Consider the following 13,265-nt stretch of genomic DNA (forward strand, 5'->3'; position numbering starts at 1 on the left):
TCAAAGTAAGCTTAAAATAAGTTTTACTAAATAAGAGTGACTAGCCAACCATGTGGTTTGGCTTAGCTGCCATCACTACATTTCTATGCACGTAAAATAAGTGGATTCTGCATAACAGTCATTGCCTCCCTATACCACACACCTGGTGTTCATTCCATCTTCAACACAGTCCCCATTTCAATCCACAGGCACTCAAGTTTCACATGCTTTTCTTTTTTTCTTATATAAAAACTCTAGAAACCTTTCCTATATACTTAAAGGAAAACTGAGATTTTTCACATTTTCATCATAAACCTGGCAACTTCTGGCTTAAAAAAGAAAGCAACCAACCCCATAATCATTTTTGATTCTTGCTGTTAAAAAAAAAGACCTAGAAAAGTTGGCTTCTCTGCACACCACAAGTATATATCCTATACCATGAAGCTAAATATTCACTAAGCGTGCTGAAAAATAAAGAGGCATTGCATTTCAATTTCTAAGAATTAAGGCAGCTTTTATCTGTGTTATGAAATCATGCAACTGCTAGGTCTTCCAATATATGCTAGTCATCTGTAAAGTTAAAAATTACTGCAAAGCTACTGGTTTTTAGCATGGCAATACTTGGTATTGGTTTTCTGGAGGTACCTTTTAATAAGCCACTTTATTAACCCTCCACCATATCTATATTCCACAGACAATTTGCCTGCCAAGTAGTCTTAGATATTGTAACTCCACATAACAGATGGGCACTGACACCTTCTCCAGCACATTAATCAAGCTGTCACCAGTGTTGGAAGGCAAGCAGGCAAGCAGGCAGGCAGGCAGGCAGGCAGGCAGGCAGGCAAAGATAATCAGTCAGTTCCTAGAGTCTACTTTGGTTTAAATGAGAAAAATATCTCTCAAAGCAAGAGAAACCAATTACGGATCAAAGTGGTGGGCTCCCCTTTATTGGATGTCTGTTGCCTGTGATGCTTTAATTTAGGTTCCTACTTTGTATCTAAATGTAAATCTGATGTAGAATTCAGTTTAAACTGGAAGTCATTCCTCAACTATAGCTTAATACATAGATTTGTACCACATCCAAAATTTGGGTTTCTCTATGCATAGAGCCCATATTTCAATTTTACAGGGTATCTATATTAGAACAGTCCCTTAGTTATACGGGCTTAATTTATTGCAGCACATAATCTTAGTCAGTGATTTATACTGTGTTGATCATGGTTCTTGTTAGCCATGTTTAGCTTAGAGCTTAATAGTCACCTTTAGATTTTTGAAGCATTATAACATATTCAGTTATTTGTAATTAATGGTATACTGGGAAATGTAATCTCTATGACATTTTAAATCCCTTGTTTATTCATCTGCATTTTATTCCTTTTTTTTTTCTTGCTTCTTTTTTATGTCTGTTTATATATCTTCTTTAAAATGTCCAATAATAAAAGGCAAACAATTATTAATAATTTGGATTCCTGTATTGAGCAGGGCACTGGACTGAATATCTGAATGGGGCCTTCCAACTCTATGATTCTGTAAAACCTCTTATAGCATTTGGGCTTGACTTACCATTTAAAAGCATTATATGTGTGTGTGTGTGTGTGTGTGTATATATATATATATATATATATATATATATATATGTATGTATGTATGTATGTATGTATACATACATATACACATACACACTGTATTCATACGATCTAAATAATATCTAAATCTTGTTTGTTGTTTCCTTTGCTATGTTATTTTCTATATAATAAGCTTCTAATCTCACCAGCACAAGTTGTGCAGTGACACAGATATTTGTGGTGCTATATAAACAGACCATTAAAACGAACAAAGCAAAATGTGATGTAAAACACTTAAGAAAGGCTACTGGTTGCAAAGGGAAGGTCCTTGACCTGATTCTGTTACTGACAGTGCTGACAAACAGTAAATGAACAACTTTGTTCGTATCTTCACATATTCCCATAGGACAGCTGCTACCTCAGTTTTGTAATCACTGATTTTAAAAAACCCAGATCAGACCCTGAAACCTGCCAGCAAATCCCATGCTCTAACCTAAAATATCTTCCAGTAAGGTTGTGCCTCTGATGCCACAAAATAAGTTGCTCCTATGGAAACAGAAGTAGTTTCAGACATTTTGGTAAAGTGCTGAGCATCATTATTTATAACTATACGACCATGAAAGGATTTGTTTTTTCCTACAAAGCAGAGCTGCTAGCAAGAATAAATTGCCTGAGAGTGTCAATAATTAACCAGAATTAGCAAATAATAACTGGAGATGGGGAAATTGTAAGGTCTTACCTCTTCAGTGCTACTGTGAGGACCCAAAAATTGGCTGAATTATGCCAAATTACTCAATTAGATATTTTGAAACTGTTATCTTATGCACCCACAGACCTAATCATCATTTTTTATCTAATCAAATTCCACTATGACCACCTTCACCTCCTATCCAATTTTCCTAGTTTTTTTTCAGAATTCCAACTTACACTAGTGGGCAAATAAATAAACAATTTTTTTTTAAAAAAACCTGCAAAGCATGAATATTCTACGTTGGTCTGCAAGAGGCTTAAAAGTCATTTGAAGTATTACTTGCCATCCCACAGAACGTACCCTAATTTTTTTGTCCCCCTATTTCTGCTGTTCAAACAGCTGCTGGAGACTTGCAAACCCTGCAAAACCTATTTCCAAAAGCTAAAGTGGACAATATGAGCAGTAATCTCTCTCCCAACCTTCCTTCAACTCTCTCTCTCTCTCTCTTAAAAAGAAAAAAATATCTGGGGTAGAATTACAAATTATTGATGCTTCTTAAACAATGTGCTTAAACTAGTGGGATTTGTTTAGATGGGACATAGCAAACTGCCTTGTCCTCTAGCCCTACAATGCAATTATAAATTTGTCCTTCCAGATGAACCTCCTCCCACTGGCAAGCCACGTCCTCCTTATTTTAATCAGCCATGGAAGGAGGATGATTTTTAGCAGGACATTATCTACATTAATAACATATTCTGGACTGGGGTTCCTCAATTCTTAGGGGGAAAAAAATTGGCCCTTTTAGACACACATTGTACTTTGGCTCTTAATCATCAATGCATCTCTCACATACCCTTTAAAAGTTGGATTAAGAGAGAGAAATATAGTGTAGAATCTGGCCTAATGATTCTAAACATACATGCTTTCACCTCACTCCTCAAACACCAATTGAGCTATTCAATGAGCCCTTAGGTTAAAAATATTCAAGAAAAATAAACATAAGGCTCCACTTCAGATGAGAAAGCATTTTAATAAGAAACACAGAGAAGCCAAATGCATACTTCATAAGGCTAGCAGCACTGGTCATCTTATTTCTGCACCCTGTTGTATAGGGTATAATCCCAAACACATTTAGTTGATACAAAATAATCTAACCAGAAACCAGTTACATATATGGTTATCTTTAGATACTGGCACATATTTCAAATGACATGCCAAACTCTCTAGTCACACAGTTTTAAAGTATGGGCTACATGCTGCCACTGTGTGATGGTCTCACAAATGGCTGAATGACCACACCCAAAGAGTCCAACTTGGACTCTGTGCTGTTCAGCATTTCCATAAGTAACCAGGGTGAGGGAATTGAGGGGATGTTTAGCAAGTTTTCAGATGGCACAAAACTGAGAGGAGTGGCTAACACTGTAGAGGAATGTAGAAGAAAGAGGGAATGGCCTTGAGGGACAGGAAGAAGAGCCACTACAAGTAGTCCTCGCTTACTGACCATTCATTCAGCAACCATTCAAAGTTACAAACACACTGAAAAAAGTGACTTACAACCAGGGCCTGAAGTTACGGTGGTTGCAGTGCCCCTGCAATCATGTGATCAAAATTCAGGTGCTTGGCAGCCCACCCACACTTACGACCGCAGCTGAATTGCAACTCCCCCACCCACCTATTCCTGCCCCCTCATCTATGCGTTTTTGGCCCCTTGCCACTCTGCACTCCATTGCCCCAGCTGACCTTGCCATCTTGCTCCCGCTGCTGACAAGGCATGGCCAGCCTGGTTGCTGGGCGAGGCTGGAGCTGGCTTTGACTGCGGAACAAGAAAAAAAATGCTAAAGGCAGCCCCTTAATGGCAGCGTCCTAAAACGCCCCTTTTTGCAGCACTCCTGGGTGGAGCTAGAGCTGGCTTTGGCGGAGCAAATGAACTGCTTTGGGGTTTCTTTCCTTTTTCCACAGCCGAAGCCAGCTCCAGCACCACCCAAGAACTCTTTCAAAGGGACTGCTTTGTTGTTGTTGTTTTTCCTTTTTGAACCCAAAGCCAGCTCCAGCCCTGCCCAAGAGCTCTTTGCAAAGGGACTGCTTTAGGTTGAGGCTGCCTTTAGCATTTTTTTTCTTGTTCCACAGCCGAAGCCAGCAGTGCCGGCAAGAAGACGGCAAGGTCAGCTGGGGCAGCAGAGCACAGGGTGGCAGGGGGCCAAAAAGGCACAGATGGGAGGGAGATAGGTGGGTGGGACTGGGCTGGGGTGGCTGCACGGCAAGTAGCCCCAGAGCCACATGGTTCTGGGACCGGTTGTTGCCCCACAAGGCAGGGTGCAGGGCAGGGAGTTGGAGGCAGTACCTTACTTTACTAAGGCTCGGGGTTGGGAGGGACCAAGCCTGGAATGGCTTGGTTGGGGTAGGTCCTCGGCTAAAGACTGGTAAAATTTGCTTAATGACAGCAAGGGGGAATTGCCAGGATTGCCATCACTAAGCAAAGCAGTCATGTGACATCTCACTTAACAACTGTATTGCTCAGTGACCTAAATCTGGTCCCATTTATGGTCATTAAGCGAGGACTACCTATACCAAGACAATGGTCAGATAAAGAAATCCGAGACCAGGACCGAACTGAAAAAGCTTCTCATACAAAACCCATCATAAATCTCACAAAGATAAAGGGAGGATGGGGGGAGGCACATTCAGACTTGCAAGATTCTGTCACTATAACTTTACAATAAAAGTAGTGGCCAACACGACTTTGGTTTCCTAGTCTGGGGTACCTTGAAGGTCTGACAAGAGAGAAAAGATTTAAAAAGGCAGGCTTCAGCACTGGGCTGAAATTAATAAGGAGATATGCAAAGTTCTGCATCTGGGAAGGAAATCTGAAAGGTAAAATACAGGAAGAGGGAGACTTGGCTTGGCTGTATCATGTGTGAAAACAATCTGACCTTGCTGACCACAAGTCAGACATGAGCCAGCAATGTGATGCAAATGTGATGCAAATTTAAAGGCAAGTGTTACCTGGGGTGCATTAACAGGAGCATAAAGTCCAGATCACAAAAAATTATTGTTCTACTTTTTTCTGTCTTAGTAAGAACCATTTGGAGTACTGTTCTGGAGACTCACATTCAAAAAGGACAGTGACAAATTGGACCAAGTTCAGAAGATGGTGAAAAGTCTGGAAGCTAACCCCTATGAAGAATGGTAAAAGGAACTGGGTATGTTTAACCTACAATAGAAATAACTGAGGGGAGGTATGATAGCAGTCTTTAATATCTGAAGGACTGTCATGCAGAAGGAGTGGGCTTATCCTCTATTGCTCCAGAGGGCAGAACCAAAACCAGTGGGTTAAAATAAGAGTAGGCTTAGGCTAGACATCAGGAAGAACTTCCTAACTATATAAGCTGTCAGGCAAAGGCACAGGTTGCATCATAAAGTAATCAGTTCTCTTTCATGGATGGTCATCTGTCAGAAATGCTCTAGTGCAGTGTTTTTCAAACTTGACAAGTTTAAGATGTGTGGGCTTCAACTCCCAGAATTCCCCAGCCAGAATCCTGGCTGGGGAATTCTGGGAGTTGAAGTCCACACAACCTAAAGTTGCCAAGTTTGAAAAACACTGCTCTAGTGGATCCTCTAAGGTACCTTCCAACTCTATGATTCCAATTCTTTATGTCTGATATAACAACAAATCTGTATGAAACTGTAATTGCACATGCTAATATATGATATAAACTGTTACCAGATACCTACTAACAGCATTTCACTTTTCAAAACTCAGCATTTTACTTTGAAAAAAAAATCCAAATTCGGGTTTTTTATTTCTACTTATGAGGTAAATAATGTTAACAATTTCATCAATAACTATTTCGATCTATCTTCCACACAATTCTCAATATCCTAGATATCCCTGTTTCTTAATAAACATTTCACAATGGAATGCAGATTAATAACAAATTTAGCTTTCTTCTAATCAAGTCCCAACAGAGATAAATGTCCCTTTAAAAAAAGAAAAGAAAAATCCACCTGAGTTTGACTTGAGCATTAAAAGAGTTGACTAGGTTCTGACTCTTTTTTTCCTATTGAAACCTCTAGACAATATCCTTTGATCCCTTACACTGATCTCACTGACTAATCTAGAATTATCCAAACAGTCTTGCAAACACTGCACAATGATAACTCTCCTCTGGACATCCCCAATGCCCAAGGGAAGGATGGAGAGAAACACCTTCACAATTGTGGTGTTCCATTGTGGAATAGCCTCACCCAACATTCATGTTGCTAGTTCTTCATTGCCACTTTCCCTGGCTTTAAGTATAGCTGCCCTTGTGATTTTTAGAAAGATACTTTTCAACTGGCTTTTAATTATATTTTTCCCCAGGCCTTTTAACTGGATTTTAATTCATATTGTTTTAGTTTTCAAATGACCATCTTGCAGCTGCCTAGTGTATATGGTGTTTTTATTTTGCATTTTATTGGATATATTTTTATTCAAATTATATTTTTAGTGTTTTTTATTGCAAGCTGCCCAGAGAGCTTCAACTATTGGGTGGTTTTGTATGCTTCCAAGGTATACAAAATCACTGCTTTTGTATACCTAGTATGGTGTATACATACACACGTACACACACACACACACTTCTGTAATTCTAGAAACTTACAGTTCTCTTTTTCAGTCCCAAAGTACACCAAAACATGCCAAGATATAAGGAGGAGGAATAAATTTGGTACATGAGGAACTTTAAAAGAGCAACTTCCAGGGATATAAAAATACAGAATCTTGACTGTGATTCTCTTCAAGCATATTCTAGAACCACAACTGGGAGGACAGCATCACAACAGCACATTTTATTCCAACCTACGTATTACTGAAGTACCCAACCTTCTGCATAATTTGTAAATTGAATATGCTTTTAAAAAAAAAAAGTAAGGGTTGGAATTAATATAATTGTGAATTAACACTGTACATTAATTTGAAAGTATCCAGGCCATAGCTATAAGAAGGTTAACTACAGGGACTAGAATGTGTCAAACTATTTTCCTTAATGCTTAGCTTTCATGTTTATTTGCAAGCTTCCAGTTTTTATGGAAACAAAATGCAAAATTTCTTGTTAAGAAAAACAAGCTTGTTTCTCCCACTATTCCGGCTTCATTTTATTTATTTATTCTTGTATTTATTTAGAAAGCTATACGGGCACCTCTCTTATACATGATAATCCTAGGCACCTCACAATAATATTAAGTAAAAACAGAATAAATAAAACCAACCCAATTCCATGACCACACCATATATCCCAACCACAGTGTTGCAACATCCAATAAACTCTACATTGACACTTGCATTTGCCAGAGTAATGCACTGGGGTAACCAAAAAATACTTAAGGCATTTTCAGTTAAGTGTTGTTTTAAATATATTTGGTTATGACCCACAATTTGCTTGCCGGGCAGCCATACCTCAATACAATCTCCTTATCAATAACTTGAGCAGCACAGAATCACACTAACTGCAGCAAAAATCACAATTTTAGAAACCCAAAGTTCCCACCTAGCTTCTGCAGGAAGTACTTTATATCACACAAGCCATTTCACCAGAAGAGATCCACAAGGCTTCATGACATCACTAACTACTTCCCCATTGACCTGTCCAGCTGTAGTAGGCATGAGTTAACTGTTGCAGCCTATTAATGCTTGAGATATGCTCTGTGCATTTGAGCCCTAGAAGTTAGTTCTGTTAATGGAGAGATTTGCTATTACAGTTTTCCTTCTTTCAGCATCTTTTCTCAGAGGACTAGATAGACAAAACAAGCCTGTTGACTAGGTTTAGGTTTTCCATGCACACTCAGAACTGCATCCCAAATCACCAGTACACAGACTATAAACTTAATAATTTTTTTATTTTACAGACACCCATTTGGTAGACATAGGATACAACAGACAAAATGTACTTCATGCTTCATCCCCAAATAACAAAGCTGGTGTTTCTGAAGCAATCCAGACCATTGAAGAAATTGACATAATTCCCATCAATTTCCATCAATTATGTAATTAAATTGATTAATTCAATCTATATAAATTGACACAAATTACACCCATTATGTAGATTTGTATTTAATGGGTACCTTCCCCCCAAATGGTCCATTAAATTGAGGATTTACTACAACTGCAAGCATAATGAATTTAAAAACATATACTCCTTCTGGTGATCAGATGGCCTTTTTTCAGCCACTGGCAAGTTGGAAGACTTTGTGGTTCTTAACCCAGGAGAAGTTGGCCACCCTGGATTAAATCCTGATTAAAGTAAACAACAGCCAGTATGTTTAGGATTTCACCCAGTTTCATTAAATAATACACTGTAAGATTCTAGAGACCCTCTGAAATCATTGTGCTTTACATTTTGGTGAGAAGGGAACTCAATCAGACTCAATATCACAAGGAGACTAGCAAGAGTTGCTTTGATCAAAGATAGCCCTTTGTCTCCAGGGAGGTACAATATGATAATCAATTGGAACCTGCATGGAGAAGCTTGGGTATAAAGACAGCAAGCTTCAACCATAATTGGTGAGGCAAGTCACTGATGCACATGTTCAGAGCAATGATTTGCAACAAGGTGCCTCACAGGAGCTACAATATTTGTTGCATCCCAAATTAATGTCCAGGTCCTCCAAAACTTTAAAAAAATTATAAGTAAATGGCTGAAATCTTACAAGAGTGACAAATTAGATTCCTATACAAGATCTTAGCATTCCTCTTATTGAGGTGATATTCTGGACAGTTGTAGGTTTTTTTGGAGGCACAAGGGTCATCACAGTGAAAAGGGTTACTGACTCCTATTCTATTACTTCCTATTAAGCTACTACTTTTCTTTCAATTAAAGTGTATGTGCCTAACATGCCAAACTGAAAAGGCTCACTTAACAAGTATGTACACAGACACTTTAACAAAACTTATGGTATATGGTATGTTTGAACCCAAAATAGCTATCGTTTGGGGCTTCCAGATAACCAAAATGGTGGCCATTTCAGGATCAAAAGACATGGAAAGCTGTAAAACCAGGATAAAGGGAATACATAATCATGATTTAACAGTGAGCTTATTATCCAACTGTGAAACTTATCACCCACATTTCTTGGCTTAGTATACTATATAAAACCAGCCACACTGTATTAAGTTAAGATTTTTAAAAAATAGTTTGAAGAAGAAGCCATAGGAAACTAAGCCATCACTGAGTTCACAGTTCTATACTAAGGCAAAGTCAATTCTTCTTAATGTGTGAGACTAACCATGTTTTACCACAAGTGCAGCTTACGTGATTTTTTTTAAACTATATTTTTAAAATCATCTCTTAGTTAATGATTCAACTAAGTAAAAATATTCCACTGAGTAGTTATACATACATGCACACACAGAAACACATATGTAGCTCCTACTCTCCAAAATCATTCTGCTTCTGCAGACTAACTGAAGATAAGACTTTTTATATTGCTCAGCCATAGCTACTGGCTGGAGAAGATACTAATTTTAGAATCCCTTATTATGAAGAAAAGGGTAGTCAAATATAAAAGGCCTCCTTCAAATCAAGGTGTCAACTCTTGGTAATTTCACAGTTACATCCAGCTCATGTTCTTGATGCAACACAGAAGTCATTTGCCATTATGTGTGTGTGTGTTGTTGTTGTTTTTTATTTTCACCCTAACCAGCAGTGTGGGATTTTCTGGTGATTTTTCCTCATAGCACAAGCTAGGTCTGATCCTGCTTAACTTTTCAAGATCAGCCAAGGTCAAGTAAATAACAATTCCTAAATTTTATCAGAACCTCTGCTGTATCTTACAGCACTGCTGCAAAAGAATGCAATCTTTTAAGAAGCCACAAATGGCAAGATGGTTGAGCTCCTAAGCAAGTAAACCATGATTTGATCATTCCCAGACTGCTGTTTAAATTTTATCACATGCCTGAATCAAATATGTTGCAAACCAATGACTGATTTGTTAAGGTGCGACCAGAGCCAGCTTCAATCATTGGTCAGAGTGTGGCAACAATATTCAAGGAAGCAGCAGCCCCATGTCCATTTCTCTCAGTTCAGAATAAAGCTATATGTATTTGCTTATAAATATAATGGTCCTGAAAGCTAACTAGAGTTAAAACTTTTAAACCATTTTTAAAAAGTAAAAGATTATTCACAGTGAAACAAAATAGATTTTTAAAATACAAAAAAAAAGCGCCATTTATACTGTAGTCGTTTCTAGGTCACATGGAATAGAAAGTGTTAATATCCTAGCTAAATGTTAAAAAGATGTCAGATGTCCAACGATACTTGGAGATTGCCGCAGTCAGAACATCACTATGACAAAGGCCCTATCTTTTGCTCTACTTTCAAGATGCAACAACCAATCCAATTGTAAGACTCAAGCTAAAAGGAAAGGCAGGCATATTTTCTTTTATGTGAGGCTGAAAAATATCTTGGGCTATTTTTGTATGGGACTTATGCATCTAGCAGTAGATTATTTTTTTTTAATACATCTTAAGGCAGCCTTCCTAAGCTTGGTATCCTCAAATTCACCCAGCTTCAACTCCTTTTATCCCACAGACAGCAAGACCAGAGGTCAATCCTTTTCAAATCTTTGGATTTCAGTTCTCAAAATTGTTAGTAATTGCCATGCAGCTCAGGAAATTCTGGGAGCTGAAGTTCATATATCTGGAAGTTGCTCAATTTGAGGAAGGCTGACATGAATTAATACTGTTTCAACCTGGTTCAATGTGTCTGGGAGCACCAGGTTGTGAAGATTGTGTTATGATGTTTCTCTGCTCCTTTTTGCATGACTGCGGAAAAAAAACTTTTGTAACAATAATATATGGTGCATCACTTCTAAGCACCACATATGATTTCATATTAAAAGTGTCCACGAACTTTGATGCAGACACTTTGCCTTATGTGTGTTGCTGACTTATTGATAAACCACACTTATTTTGGTTCTGGGTTTTGTGTGTGTGTGTGTATGTGTATGTGTGTGTGTGTGAACCCAGCAGATGTGGTTAGTTTGTGCTGTCATGCAAACCCAGCACTTAAGTGATAATTAAGTAAACTATGGCTCAGTTAACTATGTCAGAGAAAATCTGAAACTTGGATAAAATGCATTATGGGGAAGGGTGAGAAACGGCATTGTGCACACACTTATTCCCAAAGGTGTTTTTTTTTCCACTGCACTGTGAGTATAAGGTCTTTGGTTGGGGGGAAAAAAACAAGAGCATGAGGAAGAATTGTGTTCATGGAGCTGGTGTTCATTAAAAATGACATGGGGAAAAAATGACATTTCTTATCAAAAACGTATGCTTCTGGCATTTGCTGGGTGGGGAAATCTGGCTGAGACTCATTCGAGTTCCACCCTCTGCTGTTAGCATCAGCCTAGGCCAGTGTTTCTCAACCTTGGCCCCTTGTAGATGTGTGGACTTCAACTCCCAGAATTCTGTTAGCATCAGCCTAGGCCAGTGTTTCTCAACCTTGGCCCCTTGGAGATGTGTGGACTTCAACTCCCAGAATTCCCCAGCCAGCACAACTGGCTGAGGAATTCTGGGAGTTGAAGTCCACACATCTTCAAGGGGCCAAGGTTGAGAAGCACTGGCCTTGGCGCTGCCCTTTAAAATAGAAGTAGCAATTGAAGAAGGCCGTTCAGAGGATTCCCACATTGAGGTAGGACTCGGCGATCCTTTCAGAAGGGGAGGGAAACATGGCAACCGCAACATAAGTTGCACTTCGCGAGGAAAAAGAAGGAGGCTGAACACTGACCTTCGATTTCTGACAACAAAGCCAGAGGCTCCAAGGAACAAAAGAAGAAGCGCTCCTTCGCCCGGGATATACCAACCACAGTCCCCCGCGCTTCAGTGCTTGGCTTCAAACCCTCCCCTCCAGTTACGCTAATTCCCCCTCGCTGCCTTTTTAAGCGCAAATCACCTTTCCAAGGTAATCCGCAGGTCGCACTCCTGTTCTCTTGCGCCACCAAGCCAAGCTAACACGAAAGCCGCGGGGGTTATGTGAGAATGTGACTGCCTGCTTGGCTGAAGCCACTTCGGCACCCATCTTCCTCCTGCCTGCGTTTGCATACGGTCTCCTGGCTCCTTCCTATTTTTAATTAGGATTGCGGGAAAATATATTTTTGGATGAGAAGCTGCCGGAAGTTAAAATGCAGTCTGCGAAAGCGATTCTCAGGTACATCTACCCCAGAGAAAGTCCTCCTCCAACGGGACTCTAGGCGCCCGCGCAAGACCGCACCCAGCAGTGCAATCCTAGGCTTCTTTATTCATTCCCGCGGGGCTCAGTGGAACTTACTCTTAAGTAGGTGTGCACTGGATGCCCCTGGAGGATTAAGCAGACCTCGAGGGGACAGGCGCGTACATACACACAAACAAGGTCTGCAACGTGGAAAGAGACACGTCGCCTCCAGGAACCTGCTGCTTTTGCGCTTTTAATCTTTTTCCGAATCCTGCGGTCTCTCCGAGGCATTGACGACAAATTAGTAACCAGAGCTAAATCGAGAAAAGAAAGCACAGCGCCTCAGGCAGTGAGAAAGGGGGGAGGGAGGGAGAGACTCACCGCGATCTCTCTTGCGCTGCTAAGCAAGTTAGAAACTCCCGCCGGATTTCAAGCTCTCTTTGCTCGCGAAGTTTCTCAGCGGCACCATCCGAGAACACCGGTCCCTTTTAATTCCCCCGGCTGCCCTTTAGAAACGTGGGCTGTTTAATACCTGGGAAGCCTTATTAGGAAATGTTTGGCGGAGTTTGAGCCCAGGCGGGAAGCCGGGTTTTGCGCGAGTGCATGTGGCGGCGGGGGGAAGGCAAGCAGGCAGCCGCCTCCGGCGCGGACCGCTTGCAGTTTTGACAACAATGCTGGTGACCTGCAGCCAGTGAGAGGGGAAGAGTCAGCCTCGAGGCGGGAGCGGATGGGCTGGCTGGCGGCGCAGAGAGGGAAGGGAGACCAAGGCGACGGCCTGGGGAAGAGGCAGCTACAGTCGCCGCGAAAAGCAACCCTCCGCACTTGTACGGCCGTCGCGGGGTCGCT

At 40.3% G+C, this 13,265-nt stretch overlaps 1 protein-coding gene across 2 annotated transcripts in view; it reads right to left on the minus strand.

The window, feature by feature from the left end:
- The window catches only part of MYLK (myosin light chain kinase), a 204,925-nt gene extending 191,927 nt beyond the window's left edge, over positions 1-12,998 (minus strand). For both annotated transcript variants that reach the window (XM_025170519.2, XM_025170489.2), the window contains exon 1: positions 12,801-12,998. The gene's annotated coding sequence lies outside the window, so the exon portion shown is untranslated. The remainder of the gene's footprint in view (positions 1-12,800) is intronic.
- Between the last annotated feature and the right edge of the window lie 267 nt (positions 12,999-13,265).

This window comes from Python bivittatus, unplaced genomic scaffold (genome assembly GCF_059951505.1).
Source record: "Python bivittatus isolate LINGU-HERP-01145 unplaced genomic scaffold, Pbiv_v1 ctg000480_np1212, whole genome shotgun sequence".
In the NCBI taxonomy this organism is placed as follows: domain Eukaryota; kingdom Metazoa; phylum Chordata; class Lepidosauria; order Squamata; family Pythonidae; genus Python; species Python bivittatus.